Source organism: Schistocerca serialis, chromosome 3, assembly GCF_023864345.2.
Source record: "Schistocerca serialis cubense isolate TAMUIC-IGC-003099 chromosome 3, iqSchSeri2.2, whole genome shotgun sequence".
NCBI lineage: Eukaryota > Metazoa > Arthropoda > Insecta > Orthoptera > Acrididae > Schistocerca > Schistocerca serialis.
Window position 1 is genome coordinate 422,243,781 of NC_064640.1, and position 12,266 is coordinate 422,256,046.

The following is a 12,266-nucleotide window of genomic DNA, read 5'->3' on the forward strand; positions in this document are numbered from 1 at the left end:
AGTAGAGGGAGTAAGAAGTTGAAAACTTTCTATCCATATTCAGATGTGAAAAGAAACACAAAGCTGGTTAGTTATTTTTTCAAACACATTGATCTCAAGAGATACATTTTATGTAGATTGTAGGATCAGTACTCTGTCTTCCATCATTTTAGATGCCAGCAATAGTGTTATGCTATAGTGAACGCAGTATGTTATAAAATATAAATACTTCAGCTTTTCAGTTCTGTACACTTGTGAGCAATTGAATTACACATGCCTAGTAGGTTGTGGGTCCACTTTTTGTTATAACAGCTGTTGCGAAAGTCATGGGTGTTAATTTAACAAGGCACTGAAATTGTTGGGCTGCAACCTGAACTGCCATCAAAGAATGGTTGAAACTAGATCGAAGGGATGGCTGTATCACTCAATAGGATTGAACTATGGTGATTTGGGGGCTACAAAAGTACCGTATTTACTCGAATCTAAGCCGCACTCGAATCTAAGCCGCACCTGAAAAATGAGACTCGAAATAAAGCAAAAAAAAATTTCCCGAATCTAAGCCGCACCTGAAATTTGAGACTCGAAATTCAAGGAGAGAGAAAAGTTTTAGGCCACACCTCCATATCGAAACAAAGTTGGTCCATTGTTGTTGTTGTTGTTGTTGTTGTTGTGGTCTTCAGTCCTGAGACTGGTTTGATGCAGCTCTCCATGCTACTCTATCCTGTGCAAGCTTCTTCAATTCCCAGTACCTACTGCAACCTACATCCTTCTGAATCTGCTTAGTGTATTCATCTCTTGGTCTCCCTCTATGATTTTTACCCTCCACACTGCCCTCCAATACTAAATTGGTGATCCCTTGATGCCTCAGAACATGTCCTACCAACCGATCCCTTCTTCTGGTCAAGTTGTGCCACAAACTTCTCTTCTCCCCAATCCTATTCAATACTTCCTCATTAGTTATGTGATCTACCCATCCAATCTTCAGCATTCTTCTGTAGCACCACATTTCAAAAGCTTCTATTCTCTTCTTGTCCAAACTATTTACCGTCCATGTTTCACTTCCATACATGGCTACACTCCATACAAATACTTTCAGAAATAACTTCCTGACACTTAAATCTATACTTGATGTTAACAAATTTCTCTTCTTCAGAAACGCTTTCCTTGCCATTGCCAGTCTACATTTTATATCCTCTCTACTTCGTCCATCATCAGTTATTTTGCTCCCCAAATAGCAAAACTCCTTTACTACTTTAAGTGTCCCATTTCCTAATCTAATACCCTCAGCATCACCCGACTTAACTCGACTACATTCCATTATCCTCGTTTTGCTTTTGTTGATGTTCATCTTATATCCTCCCTTCAAGACACCATCCATTCCGTTCAACTGCTCTTCCAAGTCCTTTGCTGTCTCTGACAGAATTACAATGTCATCGGCGAACCTCAAAGTTTTTATTTCTTCTCCATGGATTTTAATACCTACTCCAAATTTTTCTTTTGTTTCCTTTACTGCTTGCTCAATATAGAGATTGAATAACATCGCGGAGAGGCTACAACCCTGTCTTAATCCCTTCCCAACCACTGCTTCCCTTTCATCTCCCTCAACTCTTATAACTGCCATCTGGTTTCTGTACAAGTTGTAAATAGCCTTTCGCTCCCTGTATTTTACCCCTGCCACCTTTAGAATTTGAAAGAGAGTATTCCAGTCAACATTGTCAAAAGCTTTCTCTAGGTCTACAAATGCTAGAAACGTAGGTTTGCCTTTCCTTAATCTTTCTTCTAAGATAAGTCGTAAGGTCAGTATTGCCTCACGTGTTCCAGTATTTCTACGGAATCCAAACTGATCTTCCCCGAGGTCGGCTTCTACTAGTTTTTCCATTCGTCTGTAAAGAATTCGTGTTAGTACTTTGCAGCTGTGGCTTATTAAACTGATTGTTCGGTAATTTTCACATCTGTCAACACCTGCTTTCTTTGGGATTGGAATTACTATATTCTTCTTGAAGTCTGAGGGTATTTCGCCTGTTTCATACATCTTGCTCACCAGATGGTAGAGTTTTGTCAGGACTGGCTCTCCCAAGGCCGTCAGTAGTTCTAATGGAATGTTGTCTACTCCGGGGGCCTTGTTTCGACTTGGGTCTTTCAGTGCTCTGTCAAACTCTTCACGCAGTATCACATCTCCCATTTCATCTTCATCTACATCCTCTTCCATTTCCTAACATTGTCCTCAAGTACATCACCCTTGTATAGACCCTCTATACACTCCTTCCACCTTTCTACTTTCCCTTCTTTGCTTAGAACTGGGTTTCCATCTGAGCTCTTGATATTCATGCAAGTGGCTCTCTTTTCTCCAAAGGTCTCTTTAATTTTCCTGTAGGCAGTATCTATCTTACCCCTAGTGAGATAAGCCTCTACATTCTTACATTTGTCCTCTAGCCATCCCTGCTTAGCCATTTTGCACTTCCTGTCGATTTCATTTTTGAGATGTTTGTATTCCTTTTTGCCTGCTTCATTTACTGCTTTTTTATATTTTCTCCTTTCATCAATTAAATTCAATATTTCTTCTGTTACCCAAGGATTTCTACTAACCCTCTTCTTTTTACCTACTTGATCGTCTGCTGCCTTCACTACTTCATCCCTCAGAGCTACCCATTCTTCTTCTACTGTATTTCTTTCCCCCATTCCTTTCAATTGTTCCCTTATGCTCTCCCTGAAACTCTGTACAACCTCTGGTTCTTTCAGTTTATCCAGGTCCCATCTCCTTAAATTCCCACCTTTTTGCAGTTTCTTCAGTTTTAATCTACAGCTCATAACCAATAGATTGTGGTCAGAGTCCACATCTGCCCCTGGAAATGTCTTACAATTTAAAACCTGGTTCCTAAATCTCTGTCTTACCATTATATAATCTATCTGATACCTTTTAGTATCTCCAGGGTTCTTCCATGTATACAACCTTCTATCATGATTCTTAAACCAAGTGTTAGCTATGATTAAGTTGTGCTCTGTGCAAAATTCTATCAGGCGGCTTCCTCTTTCATTTCTTAGCCCCAATCCATATTCACCTACTACGTTTCCTTCTCTCCCTTTTCCTATACTCGAATTCCAGTCACCCATGACTATTAAATTTTCGTCTCCCTTCACTATCTGAATAATTTCTTTTATTTCATCATACATTTCTTCAATTTCTTTGTCATCTGCAGAGCTAGTTGGCATATAAACTTGTACTACTGTAGTAGGTGTGGGCTTCGTATCTATCTTGGCCACAATAATGCGTTCACTATGCTGTTTGTAGTAGCTTACCCGCATTCCTATTTTCCTATTCATTATTAAACCTACTCCTGCATTACCCCTATTTGACTTTGTGTTTATAACCCTGTAGTCATCCGACCAAAAGTCTTGTTCCTCCTGCCACCGAACTTCACTAATTCCCACTATATCTAACTTCAACCTATCCATTTCCCTTTTTAAATTTTCTAACCTACCTGCCCGATTAAGGGATTTGACATTCCACGCTCCGATCCGTAGGACGCCAGTTTTCTTATAACGACATCCTCTTGAGTAGTCCCCGCCCGGAGATCTGAATGGGGGACTATTTTACCTCCGGAATATTTTACCCAAGAGGACGCCATCATCATTTAATCATACAGTAAAGCTGCATGCCCTCGGGAAAAATTACGGCCGTAGTTTCCCCTTGCTTTCAGCCGTTCGCAGTACCAGCACAGCAAGGCCGTTTTGGTTATTGTTACAAGGCCAGATCAGTCAATCATCCAGACTGTTGCCCTTGCAACTACTGAAAAGGCTGCTGCCCCTCTTCAGGAACCACACGTTTGTCTGGCCTCTCAACAGATACCCCTCCGTTGTGGTTGTACCTACGGTACGGCTATCTGTATCGCTGAGGCACGCAAGCCTCCCCACCAATGGCGAGGTCCATGGTTCATAGGGGGGTGGTCCATTGTAATATGACACAATTTAGGTCGAATGAATGACGATACAGCTACAGTAGTTTGGTTCGAGTCGTAAGCTTAGCAGTTAAGCTTTACCAGGTAGCCATTGCTAGGCGGCACGCGCTCCGTCAGTATTTATACGGGTACCCTTCCTTTTTCACGTGCTTCGTCTGGTTTGAATCGATTGCTTATTTTGCTTTGATCTGATAAGTGCCATTTTCTTTGTTATAGGTGTTTACGCCACTCTAAGCTGAAAATGCGTTACTGTACTGTGTCATGCACTGTTTGTCGCATTCCGATAGTGCGTGTTTACGGCCTGTCGCCGTTCGCAGCATGGCTTGCTTTTGTGCGCGCTACTGCCGCTTACAATTAAAAAAAAAAAAAAAAGAGAGAGAGAGAGAGAGAGAGAGAGAGAGAGAGAGAGAGAGAGAGAGAGAGAGAGGAATCGTCTTATTAGCGAAACAATGGCAAGAGACTGCTATTTGTTGTTACTTGCACTGCTGCTTTCTTTGATAATGATCAACAAGAACCAAATAATAGACTACATCTACATCTACATTTATACTCCGCAAGCCACCCAACGGTGTGTGGCGGAGGGCACTTTACGTGCCACTGCCATTACCTCCCTTTCCTGTTCCAGTCGCGTATGGTTCGCGGGAAGAACGACTGTCTGAAAGCCTCCGTGCGCGCTCTAATCTCTCTAATTTTACATTCGTGATCTCCTCGGGAGGTATAAGTAGGGGGAAGCAATATATTCGATACCTCATCCAGAAACGCACCCTCTCGAAACCTGGCGAGCAAGCTACACCGCGATGCCGAGAGCCTCTCTTGCAGAGTCTGCCACTTGAGTTTATTAAACATCTCCGTAACGCTATCACGGTTACCAAATAACCCTGTGACGAAACGCGCCACTCTTCTTTGGATCTTCTCTATCTCCTCTGTCAGACCGATCTGGTGCGGATCCCACACTGATGAGCAATACTCAAGTATAGGTCGAACGAGTGTTTTGTAAGCCACCTCCTTTGTTGATGGACTACATTTTCTAAGCACTCTCCCAATGAATCTCAACCTGGTACCCGCCTTACCAACAATTAATTTTATATGATCATTCCACTTCAAATCGTTCCGCACGCATACTCACAGATATTTTACAGAAGTAACTGCTACCAGTGTTTGTTCCGCTATCATGTAATTATACAATAAAGGATCCTTCTTTTTATGTATTCGCAATACATTACATTTGTCTATGTTAAGGGTCAGTTGCCACTCCCTGCACCAAGTGCCTATCCGCTGCAGATCTTCCTGCATTTCGCTACAATTTTCTAATGCTGCAACTTCTCTGTATACTACAGCATCATCCGCGAAAAGCCGCATGGAACTTCCGACACCGCGTATGATAGAACATGTTCTGAATGATAGTTAGGCGAAAAGTTTTCTCCGTTTGAAAATCTTTGCGGCCGCTTCTTTAGTACGTCAAATTCTGCACAGAAATTAGTCATCTTAGATTTAAAAATCTAGTCAGTTGCCCTGCTTCATTTCTGACTGTATCACTATTAGGCTTAAAAATAATAAGAATATAAACATGACACGATACGTATATTCTTCCGCGTTTTCTGTTGTCCCGCTCTAGTTTCATAGTTTTTTAGGCAGACAGGATTTAAATGAGATAGCAGCAAACACGAAAGAATACATGGCAAAATGTTTATATTCGTATTACTCTTATGGTGAAGAGAATAGTGCATGTGATTCACATTTCATCAGGTTCCTATTAGCAACCTCACAGGTAGGAAAAAATTCACAATGTAGAGTTGGCCATATTGACAAACATCCCAAACTGTCTTGCCAGTCGTATTTTCGTAGTACATTGAAATTCTGCTACATTCGAAGATGAACAATACAGAATTTGTATTTACTTCGTTGGATAATGTATGAAAATGGTCGAAACTCGGGACGGAGAAAAAAAGCTCGTCTTCCACCTTTTTAAAATTTATTTATTGCCGCAGAGGTTTTCGCGCCAGTATTTATCTTTGTGTCTACAAAGCATGCCTGTGTAGCGCTACATATATTCGATGGCAGAAGTTACTTTTGGCGGCACCTACTAACATTTTTCAGAACTTCTGCTTGCTTTGCACTCGATTCTAAGCCGCAGGCGGTTTTTTTGGATTACAAAAACAGGAAAAAAAGTGCGGCTTAGATTCGAGTAAATACGGTACCTTTTTGTTCATGGAGATTTCTTCAAACCATTTTGATGCAATTTGGGATTAATGGCATGGTGCATTTTACATCTACATGTACCACTACATACATAATCTGCAAGCCACTATACAGTGTATGGCATAGTCTTTTTTTAGGTGTAACTTTCCTTTGGTCAAACAATTTTATGCTCATTATCGAACAGTAGGTTGCTGTACAGTTACTGAATCATTCAGTCATCAGCAAGTATGCAAGGTGAAACTTTCTGACATGTTAAAACAGTGTTGAAAGCTGGGTTTTGGAGTCGAACTATTGTCTTTCATGGCCTGCGCTTTTGACAACTACACATCCAATGACTAACTATTTTGTTCACTGTGGCATTAGGTGCACTGTATCTCCAACATACTAACTTAAGGAAGTTAAATGGGTAGAAAAGTGAAGTTTTTGGGGAACACTTTTGGGTAATTAAAAAAACTGCTGCTTGATGTAGACTACGCAGCAGTTCCACTGTATCAATTATATATCTCCTTTATAGGTCACAAGAATTAGATAAGAGAAATTTGAGCATGTACAGAGGCTTAAGTTTTCCCGTCACTCCATTCGTGAAATCAGTAATTGATACCCTCAGTCATGCACTGTAAGGTAGTTTGTCTAACATGTAGATGTGAATATATGTCTAATTTGATTGCTCAGAAGTGTACACGCTGTTTGTTTGTAAAAGGGAGTTCAAGTGGCTCCAATAAAGATCATTTTGGAACCAGTAGCTTCATGTTAATATAATGTAACTGTATGAACCCACTGATATAAATCAGACTACGTAAGATTTGATAATAAGTCACTTTGATAAGCAGAAATTCTGTGGAGGGGCCTGTGGAAAGCAGCTTACGGCTAACAATCTCTCTCTCTCCGATCAAGCTATAGAAAAAGGAAAAAACTTTTGATAACAGTGTGACACAAAGGGAAGAAAAGAAAAGTGATGTCTTTGCAATTTTGTAATATTGAAAATCAGTTAAAATATAACGTACCATGTAATCCGAGTAGTCTGGAAAACATTACTAATGTTAATATGAGGAAAGTTTTTTTGTCACATGTGAGATCTGATTGTATGTACAGTATTATCATACTTGAACACTGCAGCACGTCTTTGTATTAAAAATACTTTACTGCCTCTGCTGTGTGTTCATTGACTCCAGTTCATACTTGGCCATTTGTAACAAAACTCAAGTGGAAAGCAATTTTTGTAGGTGGTGGAGGAAACCCTGTATTTTGTGGTAATTTTGGTGGGACTTATAATAGTTTGTTGTTAACAGGTCATTACATTTAAATTATCATCTTTCAGAATGACAAAAATCAGCTCAATTAGAAGATAGTAATTGGACGCATTTGTTTGCATACAGGCAAGGTATGTGTTGCGTGATAATGTGCTATGACCTGTGAGATTGTGTAGGCATGAGGACAATTTCAAGTAATATAAAGTTTTTCTAACCAAATTTCATCCAGTGCAAACATTAGACATGGCAACATGATAAACAAAACGGCATTGATATTTATTTTTCTGTTTAGTATTCGAACTTTTGGAAAGTAAATCTTGTAGTTTCATTTCAAATTTCTAGAAGTAGAAGAGGCATACCATCATCGTCATTCATATTTATTTTCTTGTGCTTTTGTTCTACATTGGCACAGAATGTGGCCTGGTTAATTTAAGGGGTAGCCAGATGCTCTTCCTGTTGTTACTATAAGAGCCATCCCATCAATAAACTTAAAAGGCTCTAGCTGTATGTTTACATGTTGGTAACGTTATACACACAAGCAGTCACAAGGAAATGGGCTCTGTTGTTAACTTTCAGGATCAGATACTTACTTACAATTTTGAAAAACCTACCATTTATGGCATTTTTAAAATGTCACTGGCAGGCTTGTGTTTGACATACCGTGTATACTAGAATAATCTGCGCACCCTGATTTTGGGGGAGGGGAATTTTTTTTACTTTAATTTGTTTTATTTACAAAGAAAAATGTTCTAACACAGTAATGTGTTCAAAATTACTTATATCATCAGTTGGTTTGAAGAAACGCATCATAATCTTAACATGCTATTGTACAAGTTGATAAATTGTTCAAATGCAACAGATTCAATAATGTATAGGGCTGTTTGTGTCGCAGATTTATCAGTTAACAATGAAAATGCATTCTCCCCCCCCCCCCCCTCGTAATTGCCTGGAAGCCATTGAGCAATGGTGGTTTTCCTCCGGAAACCTGATCCATTTTGGTTGAAAATTCTTCAAAACCAACCCCAGCTTGCTTTGAAACTGATAATGCCTAGTGCTTTGCCTAAAGCCACTGCTTTAAATTGGCACATTTCACTCATCACTGTGTATCCGTATTGTTGCTTGTCATCTACATAGTCGCAGAGCCTTTTTTCGAGGTCCAGATGCTTCGTTTTTTTACCAAGAAATGTCCGGCGATTACTGTTAGTTTCTTGAAGCCATGTTTTGTTTTTTTGCCGGTCATGAATACAACTCTCACTCATGTCATACTTTCCTTCCACTGCACAGTTTCCAATGTTCTTGGCTTCATCAATAATTTTCAGTTTTTCTTTAGCAGCCATAATTAACAAGTTTAAGACATTAATACTTAACTTCTAACATGCTACTGACGTGTCACAGACTGAGACCTCAACAATGCAATAGTATAATTGGATCTATTGTTGAAGGCGGAGCAGTACCAACATTGTTTTCAAATCATCCACATACCCCTGTTTTTCGTCCTTAAATTTGAGGGAAAAAAACAATCGCAGATTATTCGAGTATACATGTTATCTTAAACAGGAATACGTGTTACAAGAGAGGAATTGTCAAGGTTTATTCAACATATTTATTTTAATTACCAACATTAATGATAATAAAATAAAGGTGTAATTTGCGTTTTCAATTTTTTGCGCAGTTTCACACGTAATTGGCTTTTGTGTGAATGAAGTTGAAGCATTCTGGAAAGTAGAGTGATTTATTACAGTTAGGACACCACCGGCTCAATTTCTTCCTACCTGCTGTTCCATTAGATTGGTTAATCTTCTCTGAACGAACTTTGCACAACCTTGTTGATCGCTCCTTCTCAGTGGAAGGACCCCTTGCCTCCCAGGAAGCATCATCCTACAAGCGTATTGGTGTGAGTAGCACTAGAAATACTTTCATGAGTTGGTACTGAACTTCTCCTATTTGTTTCTGAATTTATATGCTTGACCATGTATTTGGAAAAGTATCAGTGCTAGAATTCTCATAAATTGCTGCTCTTACCTCCATTTTTTTCCCTAAAAACTGTAGCAAAGTAAGTGGATGGTAAGAAAATGTTTAGTATAATTTGGCATCAGTCGGTTTCTTCCAAGAACTTTCCTTCTCTCTTTCTCGAATGTGCAGATGACTCTGCTGCATAAGACATACTCAGTTGACTAAATGATGTCTGAACAACTCCAGGATTATCATAAAATTATTATACAAAACAGATAAGACAGACAAATATGTCTCATGATAGCTGAAACACCACCAGAAAGATTAGTTGAATATCAAAGGAAAGTTTTACAAGAAAACAGCTTACCTGAATATAAAATTTCTTTATACTATTCATGCAATTATTCGTCTAGAGCTTCTAAGATTTCCTGCCCACTCAAAAAATGTGGTGAACTTGAAAGAATAATTAGTAAAATGACAAAAACAAACAAGAACAATTCAAATCTCGCGACTAAATAAGCACAGAATGCCATGGTCAGTACTGCAGAGGTTCTCCATCACTTCCCATTTCTTTCGAAGTATTTACAGTGGACCTATGATTTTATGTTCTCCAATTTTACATCTTTTGCAATTCTGCACTGTAAATTCGTAGCCTCTGTGTAAAAATCCATAAGATCAATGCTAAAAATACCCCGATTTTACGTTTGTTTAGTAAGGTTTACTTGATTCTAACTTCTTACTCGACATCTGACTTGACTTCATTCCATTTTCTTCCTATTGACATTTGATGTGACTGAACGAGTTAAGGGAATATTTTAGTCTGTTGTGGAGAGGGGAGGCACAAGAGGGGAAATGCTGATGTAATCCACGATCAGTGTTGCCAACACAACTTGCAACATTTAACTTCACCGCACAGTGATGATGGGTCAAGTACATTTCACACTACTTTTTGGGGGAACTGACATAATCGTTATGTGGTGGTGCTGTGAAGGCAACCAGGAACAATTCTATTGATTTGTAAATTGCTATAGTGCCAAGTTGATGTTTGTGGATGTGTTAGTGATGGGGGAATCTCACTTGTAGCAAGAACTCTTTAGGGGGATATGTTTGTGAATGCGCAATGTGCGAAATATTTGTGACGAGAAAGAATATGAAAGTTACTCACTTGCAGCAATTTAATGTGTCCTCTTAAGTTCCACCCTATCCACACACTCGGAAATCGCCACATATTCAGAAATAAACAGTAAAGTATTTGTGACAAGGAACAATATGAATTTTGTTGCTGCTTGTTTCACTTGTAGGAACATAAGCTGTCCTCTTAGGTTTCTGCCTAACCACACACCCGGAAATCACCACATATTCAGAAATAAAGAGACAAATATTTATTTCATTCTTCCTTCCCTAATCGAATAGAAATGTTAAATAACATCTAATATTGCAGAACATATAGTATTACAATCATAACAAAGTTCCAGAATGTGATAACAACTTTAAGTTACTCATCTGAATTTTGTATTGTGCATTAGTTATCATAAAATTTGTTGAAGCCTTACAGTTGATACTTTTTTAATTGACATTTAATGATAAGTGTGATTAGTTGTGATACACTTTCATTGCACTGTTGCTTCTAAACAGCATGCTGCGCAGGTAAATCACACACTAAAAAGGAAACGAATAATCAAAATGCACACAGTACACACAGGGGTCGTCACGAGCGATCAATAGTTAAAAGCCTACTAGTGATGTCACCACTGCAAAAAGTAGTGTTAAGTCACTTGTGTCTAGGAGCAGCAAATCTTTGTGCCTATCAGGTTCTCTCATCTGGCCTCAGGTCTGCAGCTTGTAGCGCTTGTTGGTGATAGTCAGTCAAAGCTTACAGTAATCTCCTGTGTATTATTCACGCATTTTGGTTAAAATGCATTTGTTTACGTTAATACACCTCTCATTTGAAAATGTAAAAATATAGTTGCAATTTGTGCTGTGCAACATGTGGCAGTAATAAAACTTATCATCAAATTGTGGATACAGCCATGATGATAAAAATTTCCATAAAAATTGTCTCCTACCACAAGGCAGTGTTGGATCCGACACCTCTTGTTTGTTTCTATTTAACTTGCAAATCCTTACTACAGACTACATTTAAACATCATAGTCCCTGACTTTTAACCTCCAACACCTCAGACCTTGCTATCCCAGAAAACTATGGAAAGAACAATGTTGCCACAATGTTGTTCTACTCTTTCACCAAATATGAGGTTTCTCATATGTGGAATTTATACCAAGTTTCATCATAATTGAAACTGATGAAATGATAAATTTATTTATTTGAACAATCTGAATAGAATTTCTCATGTGATGTATGTACAATTGAAACATCTCATTTTGGAGACATATCCTAAATAAGTTTACATATTGTATCAAAGAAGCTTACTGGCACTTAGTCTGTTATGGGTCTCACCATAAAAAATGTTCTTTCATGATTTGCATTACTTCGACTAATTGTCGTTAGCAGTAACAAATGTCCTTTGCTTTTTATTTATCAGCAAAAAGACTCATGGCAGTCAGACAGCGCATGCAATTTTAATTGTAAGCTTTCACGTTTGTACAGTGCTGTAATAGTCTTAACACTCAGTAATCCTGAATTCTTTCAACACATTTTGCACTTTACTGGCAATTCCTGAATTCGAAAAATCCTTAACAAGAAAATTTCCCAGGTCACTACTACTGAGATTATGCACTACACAACAGTTTGCTCAATTTTCAAAATGTCTCATACACAGACAAAAACTACATAAACACTTGTTTAGTACAGGTCTTGCTGTAATAACAGACTCATTAAGTTAACTAGCTTATTTCACAAAGCCAGTGAGTCATTTCTGATTCTCCACTCCAGTGAAATGCATTAATAAATATTTTGCACATCCAGGAA

The 12,266-nt window shown here is 38.6% G+C and overlaps 1 protein-coding gene across 2 annotated transcripts in view; it reads left to right on the forward strand.

The window, feature by feature from the left end:
• LOC126470300 (host cell factor 2) overlaps positions 1-12,266 on the forward strand; it is a 280,358-nt gene that overhangs the window by 152,293 nt on the left and 115,799 nt on the right. The window lies entirely within an intron of this gene.